Source organism: Sus scrofa, chromosome 15 (genome assembly GCF_054392235.1).
Source record: "Sus scrofa isolate SSC_HxYL_T2T_F1_AM1 chromosome 15, Sscrofa_HxYL_maternal_Yorkshire_Landrace_v2.0, whole genome shotgun sequence".
NCBI lineage: Eukaryota > Metazoa > Chordata > Mammalia > Artiodactyla > Suidae > Sus > Sus scrofa.
The window spans coordinates 145828551-145852402 of NC_139397.1; the positions used below are offsets into that span (position 1 = coordinate 145828551).

The 23852-nt window shown below is 41.9% G+C and overlaps 1 protein-coding gene across 1 annotated transcript in view; it reads left to right on the forward strand.

Annotated features, from left to right (window-relative positions):
- Window positions 1–306: 306 nt before the first annotated feature.
- The window catches only part of CAB39 (calcium binding protein 39), a 92168-nt gene continuing 68622 nt past the window's right edge, over window positions 307–23852 (forward strand). The window contains exon 1 of the mRNA XM_021075733.2: window positions 307–466. The gene's annotated coding sequence lies outside the window, so the exon portion shown is untranslated. The remainder of the gene's footprint in view (window positions 467–23852) is intronic.

A 23852-nucleotide genomic window follows, 5' to 3' on the forward strand; every position in this document is an offset into this window, starting at 1 on the left:
CGAGTCCGCCCAGCCGCCTGGGGGCGCCCGAGGCTGAAGGGGGCGTTGCGGCGCCGCCCGACGTCGCGCCCTCGGCGGCTGCGCAGTGCGCACGTCAAAGCCGGGCTCGGGCCGGGAGCGGGGAGCGGCGCGGCCTGGGAGAGACTGAGCCTCCGGGAGCCGGGCGAAAGCGAGGGTGAAGGCGGCGCGGGGCCCCGCAGCAGAGCCGTAGCCGCAGCCCAAGAGAGCGAGCGAGCGCAGCAGTGCGGCGGCCGCCGCGGGAGCCCCTGGGCCGCCGTCCGCCCGCGCAGCCGCCGCCGCCGCCGCGGGATCCTGTCGCTGGGAGCAGGAGCGGGCGGAAGACAACGGAGGGGCCGAGCGGCCGAGCCGCGCCGCGGGGACCGAGCGAGCAGCCCGAGGCGTCGGCGGCCGAGGACGGGGACGGCGACGACGCGGAGGCTGAGAGGGAGCCGCCCGGCCCAGCTCCGTGAGTGACCCCCGGCCCGACCCAGCTCGCGGCGTGGACGCCCGCCCGGCTTCCGCCTGCCCTGCCCGGCCCGTCACCGGCCCGGGGCTGCCTCCATTTTCTCGGGTGGTGGAGGCGGCCCCGGCCCGGTATCGGCGGGAGCGGCCCGGTCTGCCCTCTCCGCCCGGCCCGGGCCCCTCGCGGAGCCTACCCCCCTCGTCGTCCTCGCCGGCTCGGCGCCCAGGGGCCTGCAGCCGGGGCTGCGGGGCGCCACGCTCTCCTGCAAGCCCTCCGCAGTTCTTTGGCGGGGCTGGCGGCATGGGGGCGTTCGCGGCCGGAGCCCCGAGGGCAGGCGAGTGCGGGCCGGGCCAACTGTCACTCCCGCCGCGCAAGGGATCCGGCCACCTTGCTCCTGGCCCCTGGTAAACTTCCTGTTATCGGGAGGCAGATAGCATCTCTGTGGTCTGCATTTCGGGAAGATGCCTAACTGTTTTCTGGTTAGGAATTGTGCGGCCAGAGCGTTCCCGAGGTCGGTTGAACCAGCCTGCTCGCTGACTGCCTGCAGGCGCTCTGGTCGGTCCGCGCCGGAGGGATTCGAAGGTGAACCCCGGCTCGCGGTCCCCTCCCCCGAGGAGCTTACATTCTGGCGTGGGTGATAAGGCGAGTACACAAATGACTACGATACCAGGAAGGAGATGATAAGTCCTATGAAAGAACTACAAAATGCTAGAAGGGTACCCGGAGAAGACCGGCCCGATCGATCACTTCCGCCTAGCAGAAATCTGAAGGCTTCCTGGGCGAGGCTGTGCAAAGTGGGGTCTTGAAGGCCAGATGGGATTTGGGAGAGAGGAGGGTTGCAGAAGAGGAGCAGTGTGTTGGAGGAGCAGCAACGCTAGAGGACAAAGGTAAAAAGGCATAGTCGGAAATAGTAGATAATGCAGTTTGTCGTGGGGGGCAGTGGGGGGTAGGCCAAAGAGTTGGGGGGCAGATCCTTGAATGCCGTAGAGGAGCTATTTGAGTGGCATTCTAAGGGTAACTTAGAGCTCATTTCTCAGTGACTCATGGGCCCGGAAATGTAAGCTAGGAGATGTTAAAGGCGCTCTTATGAAAGAAAGGAGAGAAGGAGGCCCAGTACAGAACTGACGTTCTGTGCCTTGAACGTCATGCAGTTTGAGATCGATTTTGACAGCTTTCCGGATATTCAAATAAATCCACGTCCAGGCTAAGCAAAATACCTTTTGTGCAAAGCTTCATTCGATGTTAGGCTCTTAAGAAGTGAGGGAAAGATGTATATAAAATAAGCTCATCTGCACGTAAGGTGTTTCTCTTGGTGCTCTTCACTAAAATGCATCAGAACTTCCAGCGCTCTGTATTAGGTGTCTGCATTTTGGAATTACTGAGCTGAACATCACTTCTTTGAGTTGGCTTTTGGGTAAGGCCATCTACGTTGATGGTTTAAAAAATCAGACTGTCCAACTTTGTATCCCAGAAGATTAGTAACATAGAACTTTTTTTAGGTAAAAATTTCTTTATTAGTTTTTAGTTGTGAAAATTCTTATAGGCGAGCCAGAGGTGAAAATCTGAGGCTTTACTTTGTTTCTTTTTTTTCACCCATATCACTAGCAAATAATTAGCAGCTGTATTTGAAGTTTAGAAATATGATCTATGGAAGCAGCTTAGAACCTTTTTGGTTTTGTAAGAACTTTGTTGTTTGCTCATATGACAAGTGAATGTCAACTTCTCTCAGGTGAAAAGGCTTGTAGAATGCAGGAAGTACATAGAATTTTAAAAAATTATCTTAGCTGTAATCTTACCACTTAGATTTTGTTACTGTTAACATTTTTTCGTATTTCCTTTTCAGTCTTCTTATGTTATTTTTCTCTTAATGAAGTCATCTATAAAGTATATATCTTCTATTAGGCTTTCCTTTTTTTGTCATTAAATATCTCCATATAAAAGGTTTTTAGGGGAGTTCCCTGGTGGTCTAGTGATTAGGATTGGGCACTTTCACCACTGCAGCCCAGGTTCAGTCCCTGGTCTGGGAACTGAGATCCCTCACCATGGCACTGCGGACCATGGCCAGAAATGAATACATAAATCTAAAAAATTTTAATGAATAAATAAAAATTTTTTTAACCAAGTGTAAGGGAAGCTTCTTAAGTGTATTTTTTTCTGACATGTTTGCATTATTTACCTCAGACAAAATGTAGTCATGTTTAATATCTACTGCTGTAGACGGCTTTCTCCAAGCTTTTTCTTGTTTGAAGTATATTTATTGACAGGATCAAGATTTGGATCCTGTTGCTTATTGAATAAAGAAAGATTTTATTACTTGGAGGTGTTGTCATCAGATATGGAAGAGGTCACATATGTGTGCTGTATGAGGGGATGTATTTTTTAAAAGGCACTATAGAAAGGTTGCTTTCATAGCTGCTGTATCTCCCATGCCTGGCGTACCTCCTCTTTGCACCCCACCCCTAAAAATAGTCTTTATACTGGGGCTGTCCATATAGGTTAACTACTGTGATCATGACATCACAGAGATTCAGGATAGATGTATTTAGTTTTTGTATTGGTCTTTCTTTAGTAAAATAGAGAATTTGTCATGAAGTAATGTGCTGCTGTAACAAAAGGGGCTTTTTTCTTTCAATCAATGCAGATCACTTTAGCGGGGTCTTATTTAAACCATTTTTTTCTTTGTGCTTTATAATCTGAAATGTATTAATGAGGTCTATGTTTCTGTTTCTCATGGCATCATATATATATATATATATGTATATGTATATAAAAAATGAGATGTTGAGTTAGACTGTATAAATTTTCATAAGGTTAATATAAAAGAATAGCTAAGAAAGCCCAGTTTAAGTATGGAGCTTGGTTTTATAATGTTATTATTTGATTTTTTTTTTTTTTTTTTGCTATTTCTTGGGTCGCTCTTGCGGCATATGGAGGTTCCCAGGCTAGGGGACGAATCGGAGCTGTAGCCACCGGCCTACACCAGAGCCACAGCAACGCAGGATCCGAGCCGCGTCTGCAACCTACACCACAGCTCACGGCAACGCCGGATCATTAACCCACTGAGCAAGGGCAGGGACCGAACCTGCAACCTCATGGTTCCTAGTCGGATTCGTTAACCACTGCGCCACGACGGGAACTCCGATTTTTTATTCGTATATTGCAAATAGATATTCCACAAGGCATCCTTTATTACTTATGAATATTTAGTAAAGTTTTTCTTTTGATCAACTTTTGTAGGTTGTAGATTTCTATTATTACTGCCATATTTTACCAGAGCCTTTTTTTTCAGGAGGGGTTGATCATTCACAGTTGTGCCATCTGTCATAAAAATACTGACACAAACTCAAATGCCCCCCCCCCATCCTACCTCCGCAAGCTAAAGTAAAATCCAATAAAGGGCAGAATTTTATTTTAGGTAGTGTCTTCTGGTTACCTTTCTGGTGGTATCTCTTTTTTAGAAATCAGTTTTCCTCTTTTCCATGGCTCCTTTTAATTAGGAATTTGATTTTATGGGTGTCTCCTGATGTTATAGAAATTGGACTCTGATAGGTGAATTAATATGGGTAATGATAAAACGTTGGTAAAACATTGCTTTATGATAAAATTGTGGGAAAGAAGATTAAATATTTGAGCCTCCAGGTTAGACTGCTTGTGATTTGTTTTGTTATTTAATTATTGAGGTATAATGATCTTGTTTTACGTGAATGCAGATCAAGTCAAGTAGCCTAAAAATTGCATAACAATTTAGTCATCAGTCTATATTTTGTTTTTTATTGGAGAGAAGACCTGTATCAGAGCCATCCTTAATTAAAGAAGGAATTGAAGGAGTTCCTTTTGTGGCTCAGCGGGTTACCAACCTGAGGATGTGGGTTTGATCCCTGGCCTCTCAGTGGGTTAAGGATCTGTGTTGCCATGAACTATGGTGTAGGTTGCAAACACGTCTCGGATCTGGCATGGCTGTGGCTGTGGCATAGGCCAGCAGCTGCAAGTCTACTTCATCCCCTAGCCTGGGAACTTCCATATGCCTCAGGTATGACCCCAAAAAGAAAAAAAAGGAAAAAAAAAATAGAAGGAATTGAGCTATATAAGGTCTTACTTTTTGTATCTCATCACTCAAATGACTCCAACTGGATCATAATCACTACCTTTATCAGTGCAGAGTATGGAAGCCGAGCAAAGTGAGGCAAATATTTCTACCACCAGCATTTCTGGAGTATATCAGTCTGGGAAGAAATGATAAATATTTATTCTGCTTCTGTCTCTTAGGCCTTCCAAGGATTCCGAGAGGAGTTATTGCAAGGCTGGGTGGCAGATGATAGACTGTGGTGATGAAATTAAGATTAACAGCTTACTGCAGTCAGTGCTGTGTTTTGGGTGTCTGTGAGTGTGTGTGTGTGTGTGTTGTTCTCTGATGTTCCATGTGTGCGTGTGTGTGTGTTGTTCTGTGATGTTCCATTTCTGCCCAGCTGAGCCTTCTGACTTCACTGAACTTGTAACTTTTTCTCTTGAGATAGAAGGGGTGAGGAGATGGCAGAATTGTGGGTTTTTAGCAACTGTGTTGACAGAGGAAGGAAGAATGGCATGCAGAGAATTGCAGGGAATCAGTCAGGTGTGAAGTAGCTCCAAAGGAGGGAGGTACAGTCTGCCCTGGCCATTTATGTTGGCATTGTGCGGCACACACCTATTTGCATAACCCGTAATACATTGCAGCTAATTTGAAATTTTGATACTCAAAATACAGTGTTTAAGTTGTAGGTTTGTATTTGCTTCTTTATTTGTGTATATATATGCATTTTTATATGCATGGTTACAAAGACAGAAAACCTAGTTAACCAGTAGTAGTGGTAGTCTGGTTTTCAGTGATAATTGTTCCTTGGGGGCATTGTCCAGTGGATAACTTGATGCACAGAGGTATGATCATGTGAAAACATCACAGCGCTTTATTTTGATAAAATGTCTTGGAAACAAAATATGCATTTTGTAACTTGATCCTAATTAAATTGCTGCTTTATAACTTTGTCTAATGAAGTATGGCCTGTTCTTTTACAAGGTACTGTTAAGGTGCTGGTCCCTGTTCTCTCCTTCCACAGTAGATTATGTATCAGCTGTATTTAGGCAGAAGAAAGAAACAGCATGAAAGGATTTCTGTTTACATGTCTATAGTTTAAGGCCCACTGTGGGATTTGTAGCATTCTGAGAGCCAGTATTACTAGTGGTTAAAAGCCCAGATGCAGCCAAACTCATGGATTGCTGAACCCTCACCTCTCCTCTGGGTGCTGTAACTTTAGGCAAATTCCTTCACTTCTCTGTAGCTTAGATTTCTTGGATGGGATGTAGACCATCTGAGAAGACTGTAGGGGATAAAACGGGTTCCTTTGCCTAGAGCGCTTAGAACAGGGCCTGCCACATACCATTTTGTGATGATGCTGATGCTAGACTGTTTGGAGTAAAAGAAATGTGAGAACTTTAGGCACCCTCTAGTCAGAACGGTCCTTCTGCACATGGATACAGCGAGGCCCACTATAGCTGGGGCGGGTGTGTGGCTGCCTCTGAGCTGTACCTGGTGGAATTTTCTGTGAAGTGGAGCCCCTTGCTTAGGGTTGTGTTGCTTAACAGGACTGATCTAGAGCCTGGTTCTCTGTTCTTATCCAGTTTGTTTGAAACAGAGTTAGTTTTCTACTTATGTAGTAAGGTCTTCTTTGAACTTTTTCATGAACATGTATAGAGATTGTATTCACATGCTAAAGGCCTTATGGCACATAATCCTCTCTTTTGTAAGGTGTTTAAAATTCTAATGTTTATAATCACGACGTAGCTGGCAAATTTGGGGGGGGGTTCTTGTATGAATATGAAGTTGAAATAGATAAGGAATTAAGTGGTATTACCCCTAGCATCACTACAGACAGGAAAGCCAAGTGGGAGGGCTTGTCCAAGGTCACACAGACATTGCCCAGTTGAGCTAGGATTTGAACCCAGATCTGTCCCATTTCAGAATGTGTGCTCCCTGAAACCGAGCGCAACTCTTTGATATGGAATAGTTTTACTTTCCTCCATAGGGTCTTGTTTTCTTGCTGGCCTTTTTTTGTCTTTTTTTTTTTTTTTTGTCTTTATAGGGCCACACCCGTGGCATGCGGAGATTCCCAGGCTAGGGGTCTGATTGGAGCCGTAGCCTTTGGCCTATACCAGAGCCATAGCAGTGCCAGATTCGAGTGGTGTCTGCAACCTGCACCACAGCTCACAGCAATGCCAGATCCTTAACCCACTGAGCGAGGCCAGGGATCAAACCCGCAACCTCATGGTTCCTAGTAGGATTCGTTTCTGCTGCACCACGAAGGGAACTCCTGCTGGCCTTTTTTTAAATTTACTTTAGGATGAAGGTTTGCAAATATAGCCTAATGAGGAGATTAATAGGTTTGTAGGCAGTAACCAGCCACATGTTATAATACAACATGAGATACTGTATTCTAAATGTGCTAGTTGTATAGAGTCACATTTTAACTAGTGGTTTATAGTTTTGTTAGGCCAGTTGGTAGTGTTTATTTTTCATGTTAGTCTTGGAGAGAAGATGGGAGGCTTTATGTTAGAGTGGGCAGTGCAGAAGCCTGGGAAGTAGAAGATGTAGGCTGGTTCCTGACTTGTTGGACTAATCACGTCACTCTGGGCAAGTCATTCTGCCTCTAGGATTCAGTCATCCCATTATTATACTAAGGGGACCAGACTGAAAACACCCCTCGGTCTCTTTTGCTCTCGTTTTCAGTGATTCTGTGTATAGGCTTTCCGTAGGCTTTTTTCCCTCTCCTGGGTACCTCTCTTGCCTGTGGTCTTGAAGGCAGTTTCTTTACGTGAGCTCGTGGCATGTCACCATGCTTTAACATTTTTTTTCTCCTGGCTGGTCAGGTGCCTTCATCTTATTTCACAATACATTAGTTCTCTGCTTCAAGTCATGTTACATCAGAATTTTTTTTTCTAATTCTCTGCTTTTGTATTTATGAATAAATGGTTACCAACTAATGTTACATGCTTGTAAAGTACAAGCTTAGTAAGTTAGGTTAATGGTTAATAGATCCTCAAGCCTAGTTTCATTGTCAGCTTTTAAGTACTATATGTTGTAAAGTGCTATGAGCTGTTTGTTTTGGGGAAAAGGAAAAAAATTAACTAAAAGCAATGGGAGTGGAAAAGAAAGGATCAAAAACGTAGACACACATTTGAATGTGTGAAGAACATACTTAAGATAGTGTTCTTTGGCTATAATTTGAACTAAGCCCCTGCCTACAGAAGGGTGGTACGCTGGTTTAGATCATAGGATCATTTCCAGCCCAGGGTTCTGTCTGATGAGAGACGAGAGTGATTTTTGCCCACCCTTGAACATGTATAGCTTGGCAGACATCTGTTTGTTCCTCAGGCAGTTTTTATTGCCTGTACTTCCACATGCCAGTCTCAGAGGCTTCCTAGTCCAGGTAAACAACTCTTCCCCTCCTTGATGGCCTGTTATTCTAGATTGTCCAGCAAGGAGACAGAAACTCGGGTCACTAAAATGATCCTTGCAGATGGTTTGGCTATTTACAATATGGTTTTATTCTCTGATTCACGTTTCTGTGTGTGTGTAACAAGTTTTTCCTGTGTATGTAAGTTTCTGTCTCAATAGATTTCCTATGTAAATTTGGTACACTAGATTGTAATTTATTTGAGTTGCAGATTTTTTTTAACCTTTTTTCATATCTTTTCTCTTCCCCTCCATGGTGTTTTCAGAGTATAATTCATTGTTTCTGTAAATATTTATTAAATGATGCAGCTGTATAATATTCTGACAAAACTATGCAGCAGAGATGAAATACCAGAATATAATTTTCTGTGTATTTTTTTGATCTCTGCTGTATTTGAGCTTATTTGAAGGAGGTTTACATGCTATAAAGCTAAAGCTTATTAGGCTCTCCCTTTTCCTGATAAGATCACATAATATGCATTGTGACTGTCCAGGAAGGAAATAGAATGTACAGGATTGCCCAATTTGTCAGGTCTGTTTGGTCATAAGAACACCCTTTCCCCCAGGAAATACCCACAAACAACTTGAAGGAGGATTCCATTGGAGCATAACTTGGGAAACCCTCTTATTGTCATACTTAGTAGTATGGAAATCAGAGTGTTTACTTTTTTTTTTTGTCTTTTTGCCATTTCTTGGGCCGCTTCCACAGCATATGGAGGTTCCCAGGCTAGGGGTCCAATTGGAGCTGTAGCCACCGGCCTATACCATAGCCACAGCAACATGAGATCCGAGCCTCATCTGTGACCTACATCACAGCTCACGGCAATGCCGGATCCTTAACCCACTGAACAAGGCCAGGGATCGAACCCGCAACCTCATGGTTCCTAGTCGGATTCGTTAGCCATTGAGCCACAACGGGAACTCCCAGAGTATTTACTTTTTCATTGGGATGATTACTACAGCCAAGTTTGGAATTCAGTTGGGGTTGGAATAATTTATTTTCAGTTTTGTTAAGTTAAAGAACGAACACTCTTCAAGCCTTTAAAAAAAAAAAAAAAAAAAAAAAAAAAAACTTCAACCTGTGGTGAGAAACTAAATTTACGATGAGTTACCCAGCGCATATATACGGAACACACTGTCAAAATTGACAAAGTGTCATGAAACAATACTTAGGCCTTCCTATGTACAGAGCATTCACTTTGATGCCTCTTATTCTGTTCTGTTTTTCAGTGTATGCTATTAGTTGCTAAAATAATTCATTCAATTTGAGAAACACTATGAGGTTACGTGAACTTACAAACTCTTAAGATGTTAGAGTGAGAAGATACTGTCAAAGTTGTTTGATGAGTGAGAAAACTAAAGCTCAGCCTAGAAGAGAACGGGCTCTAGCCTTTCTGGATTTAGAAATCTGGATTTAGATTCTGGTTGTGTTTTCCTGGGTAGGGTGTTTAATGCCCATTCTGCCTCAACTTTCTTATCTATAAAATAGCAAAGAGTAGAACTTACGCATAAAGTAGTTGTGAGAATTCAAGGGTTTGCTAAGAAATGCTGTGCATAATATGTCTGATACGCTCTAACTGCCCAACACCTTTTAGCTTTTATGACAACGGAAGTTCTTAAAACTCCTGCTGTACCATACACACTTTCAGAATATTTTAAGGCTTTTAAAATGTTAAAGTGGTCTTCAAGCGAACCTGGACTCTTTCTGATCTGAAGATGAACGTATCGTTTATTGTGATATCACCCCTTTGGAATAAAAAGCTTTAAAATGGCCCGAAGGACCCACCTAAAGTTGATTTCCCTCATAGTTGTAAATGGACTCATAGTTGTTTTGTGCTATGTTATTGGGTTTTTGGGTTTTTTTTTTTGTCTTTTTTAGGGCTGCTCCTGCAGCATATGGAGGTTCCCAGGCTAGGGGTCGAATCGGAGCTGCAGCCGCCGGCCTACGCCAGAGCCACAGCAACACAGGATCTGAGCCGAGGTCTGCAACCTACACCACAGCTCACGGCAGTGCCGAATCTTAACCCACTGAGCAAGGCCAGGGATCGAACCCACAATCTCATGGTTCCTGGTCGGTTTCGTAAACCACTGAGCCATGACAGGAACTCCTATTGGGGTTTTATGTTGTTGTTGTTTGATTTTGTTTTTTTGGGTTTTTTGGTTGTGCCTGCAGCATACAGAAGTTCCTGGGCCAAGGATTGAACCTCCTGCCACAGCAGTAACCTGAGCCACAGCAGTTATAATGCCAAGTCTTTAACCACTAGGCCATCAGGGAACTCCCTTATTGTACTGTTTAAACTATTTTTTTTTTTTACATCTTAAATTTATAACAATCTTTCTTTATAGCCTGTAGTTAAATACAGACAAGTACATGCCTACATCAGTGATTTAGCAGTCTTGTTGTAGTTGACTAAAAGTTGCTATTTCCTGTTTTATTTCCCATTTCTGCAGTTTTTTTAGTTCCCTCATCCTCAGTATTTTTATATTGCTGTTGGGGGTTTAATTTTATTCCCTGAACTAAAGAAAGGAACATTTAGAGGGTGTTAACAATGGTGGGGGCCAAATCCAATTTGTGGCCTATTCTCTGTTGTCCTGAGCTTAGCTGACTGCCTCGGACACCTTTGTCACTGATGGAGGCATTTCCATGGTCTGTCCCTGATTAAATGTTTCTCTTTGTTTCTGTTGTTGACCATTTGTCCTCGCTGCCAGTTAAAGTTGCTGAAATGAGAGGTCTAACCAGCATCACTGAGGCATACCAATTCAGTATTAAAGTAGCCTAAAATCTGTACTTGTGTAAGCCAAAGGAATGAGGTAAAAAGTGTAATAATTTCTAACATTGCACATAAAGTTTAAGATATCTCTGTATATTTACCTCATTGAACCCTGTAATAACCCTCTTCATTCCCATGTTTTCAGGCGAGTAAACAGGAAAAGAAGCTACGTAAATGGTCTTGAGTTACACAGCTAGAAAAGGGCCCTAGATTTGAAGTCCTGTCTCAGAGGATATGCTTACATCCCAACATACTCTGTCGCCTCCACCACGTGGTAATGAAATGTAGGCTCATCTTGGAACATAGGAAATTTCTGTTACACAAACAGATGAGATCAAGTTTTTTGGTCAGAATGTGTGATATCCTACCTAGGACACTGAGAACTTTCGCGTTACTGAGTAGCTCTCAGTGGTCTTTGAGGAGCTGTGAGGAGAGGGAGCAGTGCAGGAAGATTAGAGAAACTGAGGTACTGTTCTTCCAAAAAAGGAGCAGACGGGATCCATAAATCATAGACACTGAACTTAATGTTGACTGTTGCACAGATTCCAGAAAGGGGTGAGTCCTTGACAAAGTGTTGATTTCTAGTAGCTACTGTCCGTCTATTAACTATTTCTTTTCCTAATGGGATTTCGTTAAGTGTCTTGATAAGGATGTAGGCAAGATACGGATCTGTAAGGATTCATGGTTTCATTCACTTTTGAGATTAACTGAAAAATGTTACATAGTGTAATTTAAGTTGGAATATATTTTAGGACTTAGAAGTCATTCTGATGTCTTTACAAGATCATTTTACTTATATGTTCATTGCATTAGAGTATAGCTTTATAATACTCTTTTCTTTACTGTATATGGCAAATTCATCCCAGATTTCAATGGCCCGCATCCCTGTGCCTTGCCTCCTCAAGTAGGTGAGAAGGAACTAGAACTGGGACCATCTTATATGTGCACGCAGCAAGGTAAATAGTTCTTAGGGTTTTTGGGGGACAGGGGGTTGGCTTTTTAAGGCTGCACCCATGGCATATGGAGGTCCCAGGCTAGGGTCAAATTGGAGTTACAGCTGCCGGCCTACACCACAGGCTCATGGCAATGCCGGATCTTTAACCCACTAAGCAAGGTCAAGAATCAAACCCACGACCTCATGGTCCCTAGTCGGATTCATTTCCCCTGTACCACAATGGGAACTCCAGTTCCTAGTTTTATATTGTTAAAATCATTCATCCCTTTTCTTTAAGATTGGTCATAACCGGAGTTCCCATCGTGGCGCAGTGGTTAACGAATCCGACTAGGAACCATGAGGTTGCGGGTTCGGTCCCTGCCCTTGCTCAGTGGGTTAACGATCCGGCGTTGCCGTGAGCTGTGGTGTAGGTTGCAGACGCGGCTCGGATCCCGCCTTGCTGTGGCTCTGGTGTAGGCCGGTGGCTACAGCTCCAATTCAACCCCTAGCCTGGGAACCTCCATATGCCGCGGGAGCGGCCCAAGAAATAGCAGCAGCAGCAGCAACAACAACAACAACAAAAAAGATTGGTCATAACCCATTTGTTTACTCAAGAACTAGTCTTGTTCTAGTTCCTGAAAACTGCATAGTGACTGGAAGTCAGTTGATGGGAAGAGGGCTAGAGACTAGGAGAGCTGTGCTGCTTCCTCACGAAAGCTAAAAACTTATGGGGGGGGGAATGTTAGCTTTTTCTTTTTTATCTTATGAAAGCTCCCCCACTCTTACAATTAAATGCAATGAGGAATGAATATGATTAGCATAGAATATCAGAGGTTTGGAAAGGACACAACTATCTTTCACAGAGGCTTTTGTCGTTAAGAAGAGGAAGGAATAAGGATTAGAGAAGAGGAACAAGACGACAGTACATCCAGAAGGAAGTGAGCAGAGAGAGAGAGAGACGCTGGGTCTAAATGTGTGTGTCATGCGCGACTTTGAAAGTGGAACTGGTTCCTTTTAGGAATTGTCTTAAGAGCTGGAGCCCTTGAATAGATTATTAAATCATGGAATATATTAAATGTATATTAAAAGCCATGGCCTCCCAACCAAACAATGGAGAGCTTCAGACCTCAATAGTATAGAAATTCGAAGTTCTTTTAAAAATTTTGAAAACCTTGTCAGTAAACTATCTCGTTTATTCTAGATCCTAGGAAAATACCAGAAGAGATAAAAATTAATGTTTTAAAAACAGCATAAACTCTCAGAAACATAAGAAAGACAACCTGGTAAGACATTACAAAGAAGAAATACTATGTTTCAATTTCACTTATGGAAATAGCCATGAAAATTCTCAGTAAACACCAGCAAATTTAATTTAATAGAAAATTCTCTTAATTAGAGAGGACAAATGACAGCCAATGCTTGGTATTTACTGTGTGCCAGACATTGTTCAAATATGTCCTCTCAGTTAGCAATCCTCACATCACCCCTAAGAAGGAGGTTATTATTACCTTCATTTAACGGGTGAAGAAATTTAAGTCAAGAGGTTAAATCCTCTGCCCAAGGATAAATTGCAGCGAGTCCCAGAGCCTAGTTTGAGCCCTTGGATACAGTGTGCGTTGAACATGGTATGTCTTACCAGTGCGTGCCAAGATAACGTTAATTCAGCAGTTCTTCCTGATTATGAACTCTTTAAAAGCTGGTAGGAGATAAAAAAATATCTGTCTTAAACCAACAGCAAACAGCCTACTGATGGGAAAACACTGGTGGAATTCACCTTGAAATCAGAAAGTGAATGATGCTTGATATTATCCTGGCCAGTGTAAGAATATATCAAATAAAAGGTATATAACCTTTGAAAAAAATAGTGGAAAATAGCAATATTTGCAGATGTTGTCCTCTTAAACCTAAGGAAACCAACAGAATTAACTGAAAAACTAAAAATAAGAGTTCAGTAAGATAGCGTATACCACATAAAGATATTTAAAAGTCCGTAGCATTTTTCTTGCTACAATATCCAGTTATAAAAATACTGAAAAAAAAATCTCATAGCCACAAAAAATGAAATTCCTGTGTTAGGGGGATTGGTATGAAATGTTTGGAATCTGATGAAAACTAGTATAAACTTAATTGAGTGACAGAAGACATAAAACGGAGAGTTACCATGTTCCTCGTGTTCTTAAATTTGAATACGTTATGAAGCAAAGTGTCCCGAGATAAATTAGTGTACTATTGACGGGAGAGTCAATAGTCTAAATAGAATACTTTTTAAAAAAGTCAACTTTAGGGAGTTCAGTAAGTGAAATCACACATCAGTGGGGAAGGAGCCAAAATTCTTTAGCGAAAGATTTTTAGAGAATTGGTTATCTCTTCTTTGGGTAAAATCAATTTTGATAATGCAGCTAGCCTTTATTAAAATAAACCTGATGAGAGAATGAGTTTAAAAACATAAATTAGAACATTTATGTTAATATTCATCAGATCTTTGGATGAGAAGCAGTCTTATTTCCATTGCTGTCAAGTCATTGAAAAGAAAAAGGAATTTCCGTTGTGGCTTAGCAGGCTATGAACCTGACTAGTATCTGTGAGGCCTCGGTGAATTAAGGATCCAGCGTTGCTGTGAGCTGTGGCGTAGGTTGCAGGTGTGGCTCAAATCCGGCATTGCTGCAGCTGTGGTATAAGCCGTCAGCTGCAGCTCAGATTCAACTCCAGGCCTGGGAACCTCCATATGCCACACCGGCGGCCCTAAAAAGAAAAAAAAACAAAAACAAAACCCTACGGTTAATATGTGAAAAAATTTTGCATGATGACAGACAGAAGTTAACTTCAGTATAGTAAAAGCTCATATGGACTGATAACTGTTGTTAATTAATAAGTTTTCCCTATGTTTTAAATGCTGCCCTGGGTATTGTATTCATGTTGAAAATTTAATAGTCAAATCCTATCATTTTATAAATAATCCAGATTCAGAAGGTAAATGCTTTGCCCAAGGGTTTTTGTGCACATTACTAAATGGTGGAACTTAGTTTCGAATTTAGGTCTGATAAGCGCTTATGTCCTTAACCCTTAAAAGGTGTTTTTTGAACAAATTGTAAAATTTAAAGTGCTAGATAAATGAGGAGTCAATTCAGATAGTGGCTAAATAAAAGAAATGCAAATAAATAATGAGGGAGGGGAGCTGTAGAGATATTAAAAACTGTTACTTTGCTAGTAAGGATGCATTGAGACATGAGATAAGGCATTTTCGTATACAGCCTGACTCTCTGTCCGCAGGCGGGGATTGAGGGAGGTTGGTTCCAGGACTCCCACGGATACCAAAATATGCAGATGCTCGAGTCCCTTATATATAAGATGGCATAATATTTGTATATAACCTTTGTACATCCTCCTGTATGTTTTAAATCATCTCTAGATTACTTATAATACCTAAGACAATGTGCGTGCTATGTAACTGTTGTAAATACAGTGTACGGTTGACCCTTGAACAACGTAGGTGTTAGGGGCGCTGACCCTTGCCCTGTTGAAAATCCCTGGATAGCTTTTACAGTCAGCTCTCTGTAGCCATGAATTCAGCCAACCTTGGATCTTGCAGTACTTGTTTTGTGGGGAAAAAAAAAAAAAAAAAATGCACCAGTGTGGCCCCTCAGAGTTCAAACCGAGTTATTCAAGGATCAGCTGATGTACATGCTGTGTAGCTAGTTGCCAACATATGGCAAGTTCAAGTCTTTTTAGAATTTTTTTTTTCTGAATATTTTCCATCCGTGGTTGGTAGAACCTGTGGATGTTGAAGGCTGACTATAATGCTCATTTGGCCTTTCTGGGAAATTGGTCCAAAATAGATCCCAATTCTTGAGAATTTCATGTAAGCCAGGAAAAAAAGAAAATAACTTGTATATATTTTTTTATCCCTACTGTAAGTGATCTCTAGTGTTTCCAAAAAAACCCAAAAAAACAAAAAAACAGTCATTTTATTGGTTGAGGTGATGGCTGCACAACTCTGTGACTATACGAAAAATGATTGAATTGTATTATTTTCATCGTCACTGACAAATATTTATATGCAGGTGACCCTGCTAGGCCTTGCTCTACGTGGAGGGTACTTTGCCCTTTCTAGATCAGGATAAATGAAATAGAAAAATTGTCTGGTCATAGGGGAGGGCAAGAGAGCCACATTTTAGTAAGAGGGACCAAAAGTCCTGGTTTCCCAGGAAAAGTCCAGGTTTGTGCTGTTGTCCTCACATAATTATTTATCATTTCACCCTTTATTCCCTGAATTGTCCTGGTTTGGATGATAAATTATGTCCTCTAACATACAGCAGTTGCGTAACTAGCTTTTTTTCTTTTCACCGCCCCCCTTCATTTTTTTGATGCTTAAGGAGCATGGCTGTCTCTCAGATCCCCAGGTGTCTTCCCCCTACAGTAGATTGACTTTTGAGCCATTAATTCTGGAGCCAAGGCAGCTCTCTGATCCTTTGTTGGAACCAAAAGCCTTTTTCCCTGAGTGAGAACTATGACGTTCTAATTCTAAAGTGTTCTGCTTTACCCGAAGTCAGACACTTGAAAGAAGGGATTATAAATGTAAAGACCTTGTTTGCCCAAGCTTCCTCTTTCACGTTTCCTCCACTCTCATATGTAGCTTCTCAGGAACTGTTGAAGAAAGAGAAGTTGGGGAGTTCTAGTTTTCAAATAGTTATATTTGAATTCCTTGTTAACTCTTAAAAAGATTTTTTTTTAAATTGAAGTATAGTTGATTTGCAGTGTTGTGTGTGTTTGTGACACACAGTGACACAATTCAGTTGTGCACATATGTATACACATACGCCTTTCCATGTTCTTTCCCATCATAGTTTATTACAGGATAACGAATATAGTTCCCTGTGCTGTGCAGAACGACTTTGTTGTTTATCTGTTTTATGTGTTGTAGTCGTATCTGCTAATTCCTCTCTTCCTATTTTACCCCTCCTCTTCTTCCTTTCCCCTTTTGGTGACCATAAGTTTGTTATCCTACGTCTGTGAGTCTGTTTCTGTTTTGTAAGTTCATTTGTGTCACATTTTAGATTCTACATATAATATGTAGTGTTTGTCTTTATCCGACTTACTTCGCTTAGTATGATAACCTCTACGTCTACCCCTGGTGCTGCAAATGGCATTATCTCGTTCTTTCTTATGACTAATAGTCCATTGCATATACATTACCACATCTTTATCCATTCAACTGTTAGTGGACGTTTAGGTTGCTTCCATGTCTTGGCTAATGTAAATAGTGTTGCTGTGAACATTTGGGAGCAAGTATCTTTTCAAATTAGAGTCTTCTCCAGATACGTACCCAGGAGTGAGATTGCTGGATCATACGGTAGGTTTTTTTTTGTTTGTTTGTTTGTTTTTTTGGGTTTTTTTGTCTTTTTGCCTTTTCTAGGGCCGCACCCGCGGCATATGGAGGTTCCCAGGCTAGGGGTCCAGTCGGAGACGTAGCTGCTGGCCTACGCCACAGCCACAGCAATGTGGGATCTGAGCCACGTCTGCAACCTACAGCACAGCTCACTGGCAGCACTGGATCCTTAACCCACTGAGTAAGACCAGGGATCAAACCCGCAACCTCATGGTTCTTAGTTGGATTTGTTAACCACTGAGCCAGGAACTCCATATGGTAGTTCTATATTTAGTTTTTTGAGGAACCACCACTGTTTTCCATAGGGGTTGAACCAGTATACATTCCTACCAACAATGCAGGAGGGTTCCCTTTTCTCCACACCCTCTCCAGCATTGGTTATTCGTAGACTTATTAATGATGGCCATTCTGACTGGTATGAGGTGGTACCCCATTGTAGTTTTGATTTGCATTTCTCTAGTAATTATAGCAATGTTGAACATATTTTCATGTGCCTCTTGGCCCTCTGTATGTCTTCTTTGGAAAATGTCCATTTAGATCTTCTGCCCACCCCCACTTTTTTTTTTTTTTTTTGCTTTTTAGGGCTGCACCTGTGGCATATGGAAGTTCCCAGGCTAGAAGTAGAATCGGAGCTACAGCTGTCAGCCTGTGCCACAGCCACAGCAATGCAGGATCCAAGCCACATCTGTGACCTACACTATAGCTCACGGTAGTGCCGGATCCTTAACCCACTGAGCGTGGCCAGGGATCGAACCTGAATCCTTAGGGGTGCTGGTCGGATTCATTTCTGCTGCATCACAATGGGAACTCCCCTTTGGCCCATTTTTTTATTGAGTTTTTTTTAAAAATTGAGTTGTGTGAGCTGTTTGTATATTTTGGAAATTAAGCCCTTGTCACTCACATTGTTTGCAGATATTTTCTCCCAGTCCATAGGTTGTCTTTCCATTTTGTTTATCATTTATTTATTTACTTATTTATTTTGCATCTGCTGTATGTGGCAGTTCCTGGGCCAGGGCTTGAACCCATGCCACAGTTGCAGCCTGTGCCACAGCCGTGACAATGACAGATCCTTAACCTGTTGCTCCATAAAGGAACTTCCTATAGTTTCTCAAAAGGACTGTTTCAAGAGATGATGTGCCAGTATTCATATACTTATATATTCACACACTTATATTTTTATGTATATTTATATAATCTTTAATTTTTTGCATATTTCTTCTACACTTTAGAGCAACTGTTTTCAAGCGAAAGATCAGAAGTTTCACAAAATCATCTTGAGAGTTCAGTTTAGAATGGCCAGGAAAAGAAATATTGTACTTAATTTGCATTTGCTTATGTAATCTTGAGCTTTATTCTCTTTGGGAGAATGAACAGACATATCTGTTGTCACATTTTCATTTTTTTAATGTCTTCTTCCTCTGTCATTTAATGACACATTACGTATCTCTAGCCCCAAAAGTAGGTGTACAGAGTACATGGAAGGGTAAAAGACAGGGCCACTCTCAGTCTTCACTAGGCCAGTTTTGACCTCTAAAAGTTGAGAGGACTCTGTCTAAGCCCTGCCCTTATTAGAGGAGCCTTTCTGAGGCACAGGGCTGGAGAATGATTCCTGGGACTATCCCTTTTGTTACTTGGAACTGTTTCTTCCAATAAGGCAGGGATTTACTGGAAGTTCATCTCAGGGAAAGTCAGATCCTCAAGCTGTGGGAAAGGGCAGAGATGCATCGGGGTCTCCCAAGAGTTCTCAGCAGAAGCACAAACTCTGTAAGTGTCCGTTTGCCACTGCATTTCTCTGCTTGCTCACCCCTATCCTCTCAGCGCAGACCAGCTTTCTCCACCTGATAGGAAGCCTGGCCGCACTTGTTTCATGGAGCTTCATTGCCTCCATAGACACTTTAACCAGAGGTCTACCTGCCCCCACCCCCCAGCTTACTCTTTTGGGGACAGCATTTGTCCAGTTTTTACAGGACTATAGCACCTCTCCTTGGAGCCATGTTAATGGTGTGTTTGTGTAAGGGGGACAGTTGCCAGGAGGATATGGTGCTGGGGACGGTAGAGAGTGACCCTGTGAGCTTCCCAACTGTGAGGATTGTTGGGATTCTCATCCTCCTGTCTGATTTGTTTAGGTATCCAAGATGTAAATTCAAAAGGACTTCTTGGTCATTTGCCCTGAGGCCGCGAATTTCTTGCTGTCCTTATTTTGTTCTTTATCTCTTTTTAGCCTAAAAGCAGACTCCGCTTTTGCTCCTCGGCTGTAGATATCCTCAGGGTCCAGAAGAGTCTGTAGGAGTCTGTACGGGATTGGGTGATAGTATCCTAAAGGGATTCCACCTCTGACCAAAAAGCCACTGCACTTCTGTCAACAGGCCTGGAAATACAAAGGGAGGGGCTGGGTAAACAGTTGTTAATCTCCCTTTAGGCTAAACCATCAGTGCTGGTTGGGTGGGTAGCATTTTGGTTTATCTCATCATTCTCAGTTTTTTCAGTTATAATGAAATGCCCTTTGCCTGTCACCACCCCACTACCATCACCCCCAGTTGTATTCTTGTTGTTTTTCCTAATTTGCTAGAAGACATTGGAATAGAATATAGAATAAAGGTTTAGAAGTACAACTCAGCCATACTTTTGATTTACGAATAGTACTTCTTTACACTATTGTAGTTGAATAGAATACTTTGGGGGGGGGGCACACCTATGGCTTGTGGAAGTTCCAGGGTCCGGGATTGAACCCACATCATAGCAGCAACCTGAGCCACAGTGGTAGCAACACCAGATCCTTAACCCGTTGAGCCTCATTTTGTATTTCGAATACATCCTTTTAATGGAAGGGACTGATTGGGTATTGCATGCTGGGGTTGGAGCTCTTTGCCAGATGAAGGAGCTGTGATAACCATCTCTCAGATTGCGAAGGTGGCCTGAGCCATTGTTATTCATAGGAATTATTTGATTCTGAAGAAAATTGATGGAAGAACTTTTTATTTTGCTGTACACCATGCATGTTGGTCGTCATGATACACTTTCCCTTTACGACTTAATTTAGTAATCTCTCCCCAGACAGCATGTCCCCTTAGTAGTGCTGCCTGTTTCCACCCGAGCAAGAAATTGACACTAGAGCTGCAGTATTTAGCAAATTTAGCACAGTGGTAAGGTTAAAAGCCACAGCCTTATGTTAAAATTAGCTGTTTTTTCCCTTCCATTTTAGGGAAATGGAAAAAAATAAGGGTATGCTTCCCTTTTCCCCATTCTGTCCCTTAACACAGAGAATTAGATAAGGAACAAAGGAAGAATAAGGAAAGACAAATAAAATGATTCCTGGGGCAGGGTTAGTGCACAAATAAATGCCTGCCTTGCGCTCTGCCTAATTGGGGACCACACGTTTGGCTTTGAGTTTTAGGAGCCAGGACAAAGAAGAGAACATGATCGGTTCTAAGACTTTTGTTCCTGAGATAAATAAACCAGCCACTTAGGAGAAGCATGATTTTTCCAGGAATTGAGACCTTGTGGATCCTTTATTAACGCAGACTCTGGGTCCTTAGGATACTTCTCTCTATTCTCTGCAGTGCCTGCAAAAGTACTCATTTCAAGTTTAAAACATCTTGGTACAAAACATGGTATTAATGTTAGCCTGGAGTACAGTTTAATTAAGTCACTGCTTTTCTGATGCTCTGTAGCTATGGAAATGGCCCCCTATAATTATTCATGCCACCGAACTTTTTATTAAAATTGAGTGCCAGAGAGGTCCAAGGTTACAGTTTTCTAGAAACTACTCTGCTTAAACAATTAGCTTAAAATTGAAGAGCTTAACCAGGACTTGATTTCAAATCTAGTTGTAGGAGTTCCCGTCGTGGCACAGTGGTTAATGAATCCGACTAGGAACCATGAGGTTGCGGGTTCGGTCCCTGCCCTTGCTCAGTGGGTTAACAATCTGGCGTTGCCGTGAGCTGTGGTGTAGGTTGCAGACATGGCTCGGATCCCGCATTGCTGTGGCTCTGGCGTAGGCCGGTGGCTACAGCTCCCATTCGACCCCTAGCCTGGGAACCTCCATATGCCGCGGGAGCAGCCCAAGAAATAGCAAGAAAAAAAAAAAAAAAAAAGTCAAATCTAGTTGTACACATTGACATGGAGTTTGTTGTTTTCCTCAGAAAATAGTTCTGTGTCCAACATGCAGTACATGTTTAATGGACAGTGTTTTATGTCATAAGATGGTAGTTTTTTAAAAATTGTTCAATTTGTGACAAGGAGCCCAACATTAAAAAACGAACAAACAAAAAACTGATAGGAGTAAGATCTTTGGGCTAGACAGGAGAGGCCCCTCATCTACTCCAGACTGTAGGGCAAGGTTTAAAAGCCACTGTCACCCTCATGGCTAACACCATTTTAGTTTGGAAAAACTTCAAAGCCTGGATCACCAGATTCCCAATTCTTTGGAACAAACTCACCCTCTTGTGCCTACTACCCCCGAGAAGACCCATAGAAAGTCTAATTTTAACTTTTAACTCATTACCTTCCTGTTTAAACCACTATGATTCTGATAGGTTGGTGATCGGAATAACCCAAACATTTGGTAGGTCAAGTTAAAAACCAGAGGTGGGTTTTTGAGGCCTGTACAGAAATGATAACCTCTTTTTGTTGGTTTTTTTTTCCCCCCAGATTATAGATCACCTTCACAATTATTTTAGTAATCATATTCGCTTGAGTTGGTAGCATTTTTGTACCGAAATAGTAAAGGGAAAATGGAAATCCATCTTTCAAATTTTTGTAGAAGGACATAAGTTTTTAATTCAGGTAAATGTATCCATTGTAGCTTTTCCTGAGTGTTTGGGGCCTCTATCTAAAACTTAACTTTTTATACTTGCTTGAATAGAAGATGTTTCTGTTGTGCATTTTTCAGTATACCTCTCGGGTTACAGAGCAAGTTTTCCATTGTGACTGTATTGTGATGTCAACACTCACCTGGAAAGCACCACACCATAAAGTGTGGAATGTTCTTTGGGCAATAAAAGAAGCCATGTGGTTATTCTGTAAACAGCACTTGAGTTTACAATGAGTTTTGTAAACTCATTGCCTTCTGCCTTCCTTTTCACTTGATACTTTATTACCCACCAGAATTTGATGAAATTATAAAATAATTTTTGTTTCCTTATCTGAGTTCAGATTATGTATAAAGCTCTCTAATCAATTGTAATACATTTTCTGACTTTTATCCAAATTTATCCTGTCTACAAAATACAGCGCAAGAAGCATCTCCTGCATTGACATCTGAGACCTTCAGCACACAGTGCACCGTCTGTCCTCCGAGCCTGTTCCTCGTCTCTTATTTGGGTTTTCATGCAGGGTCTGGTGGCAGCTATTCATCTTTCATAGATTTCAGTCTTCCTGTGTGTGCCTCATCGCCCTAGTTGTGTTCTGAGTCCTAGAACAACAACTGGTGAAGGTGTGCCACAAGATGAGACATGACCACATCTTTTGGTCCATGAGCTGAGTTTCGGCTGTAGGACTGGGAACTTCTATCCTCCAAAAACACAAGCAAGAGTTTTTATATATGATCGTAATAATGAATTCGGCTACTTCCTCTGAAATAAAATATTTTCAGCCTCGTTATTTCATCTAGAATTTTTCTCCCAACTTGGGTTCAAGCCTCCATATGCCAGTCACTGTGCTGCTGTTGGATGGGGTGGGCTGGGGTGGGCTGGGGGTAGCGAAGGAATGTTGATCCGTTCGAAGAATTCTCAGAGAAATCATCCTTGGGTAAAATGTTCTACAGTTCTTCTGAAGAGCCATGCAGTTGTGTACTCTGTGACTCCAAATACTTTCTGCTGGGAAAAGTCTATCTACACAGAACACCACCATACAGTGGCCTTTGAGCAGTTTAAAAAGAAAACAAACCTTCGAATCTCCAACTATGGTGCTTTAGCTCTGGCTGGTTTTGTGGCATGTTTGTGCTTTCGTGGGCATTTAGCCAGAACAGAAATAGCCAGTGCTGGGCCTTGAAAGAGAGTGATTTTCCAGGTTTATATCTGATCCTCTAGAAATAAATTTTAAGGTTATAAATTTTAAAAGAAATTTTTAAAAATACAGTTCTTGGGAATGACTGAAAGAAAAAAATAAAAATCATTTCACCTCTCTCAGGTGTAACTTTTTAGAACCATAGTGTTTTCTTACTTTTTCAATCTGTCTTAATTTTTCTTAAAAATAATTTTCCAAAAAGCTTTTGTTTTTCATGTTTGAATTTTGTTTCAAATTTTCTCACTTGTTTACTGTTCAAGTTTTGAATTACACATTCTTTTTAAGGAATTAAACCTTTTTTTTTTTTTTAAAAAGAGAGCAGGATTGGCTGTTTGCTTTTCTTATTGACCAAATCGTGGGTGAGGCTATGTTGTTTGCTCATGATCATGTGGGCTGCTCTTCCACAACCTTGTGGCAAAGTGAGTAGTAAATTTAGTCAGAAGAAAAATGGATTTATAATTTTCTCCTTCAAAATTTTGGTTTCATATTTTTAAAATTTTTTTATCTTTTTGTCTTTTTAGGGCTACACCCATGGTATATGGAAGTTCCCTGGTTAGGGGTCAGATCAGAGCTGCAGCTGCTGGCCTACGCCACAGCCAGAGCCACACCAGATCTGAGCCACATCTGAGACCTATGCCACAGCTCCTTAACCCCCTGAGCAGGGTCAGGGATCAAACTGACATCCTCGTGGATGCCAGTCAGTTTGTTACCACTGCGCCACAGCAGGAACTCCTGGTTTCACATTTTAAAATGTGGACATTGATTAACCTTTTGTATTAAATTAAGTGCTAATTTATAAAACAGTTGAA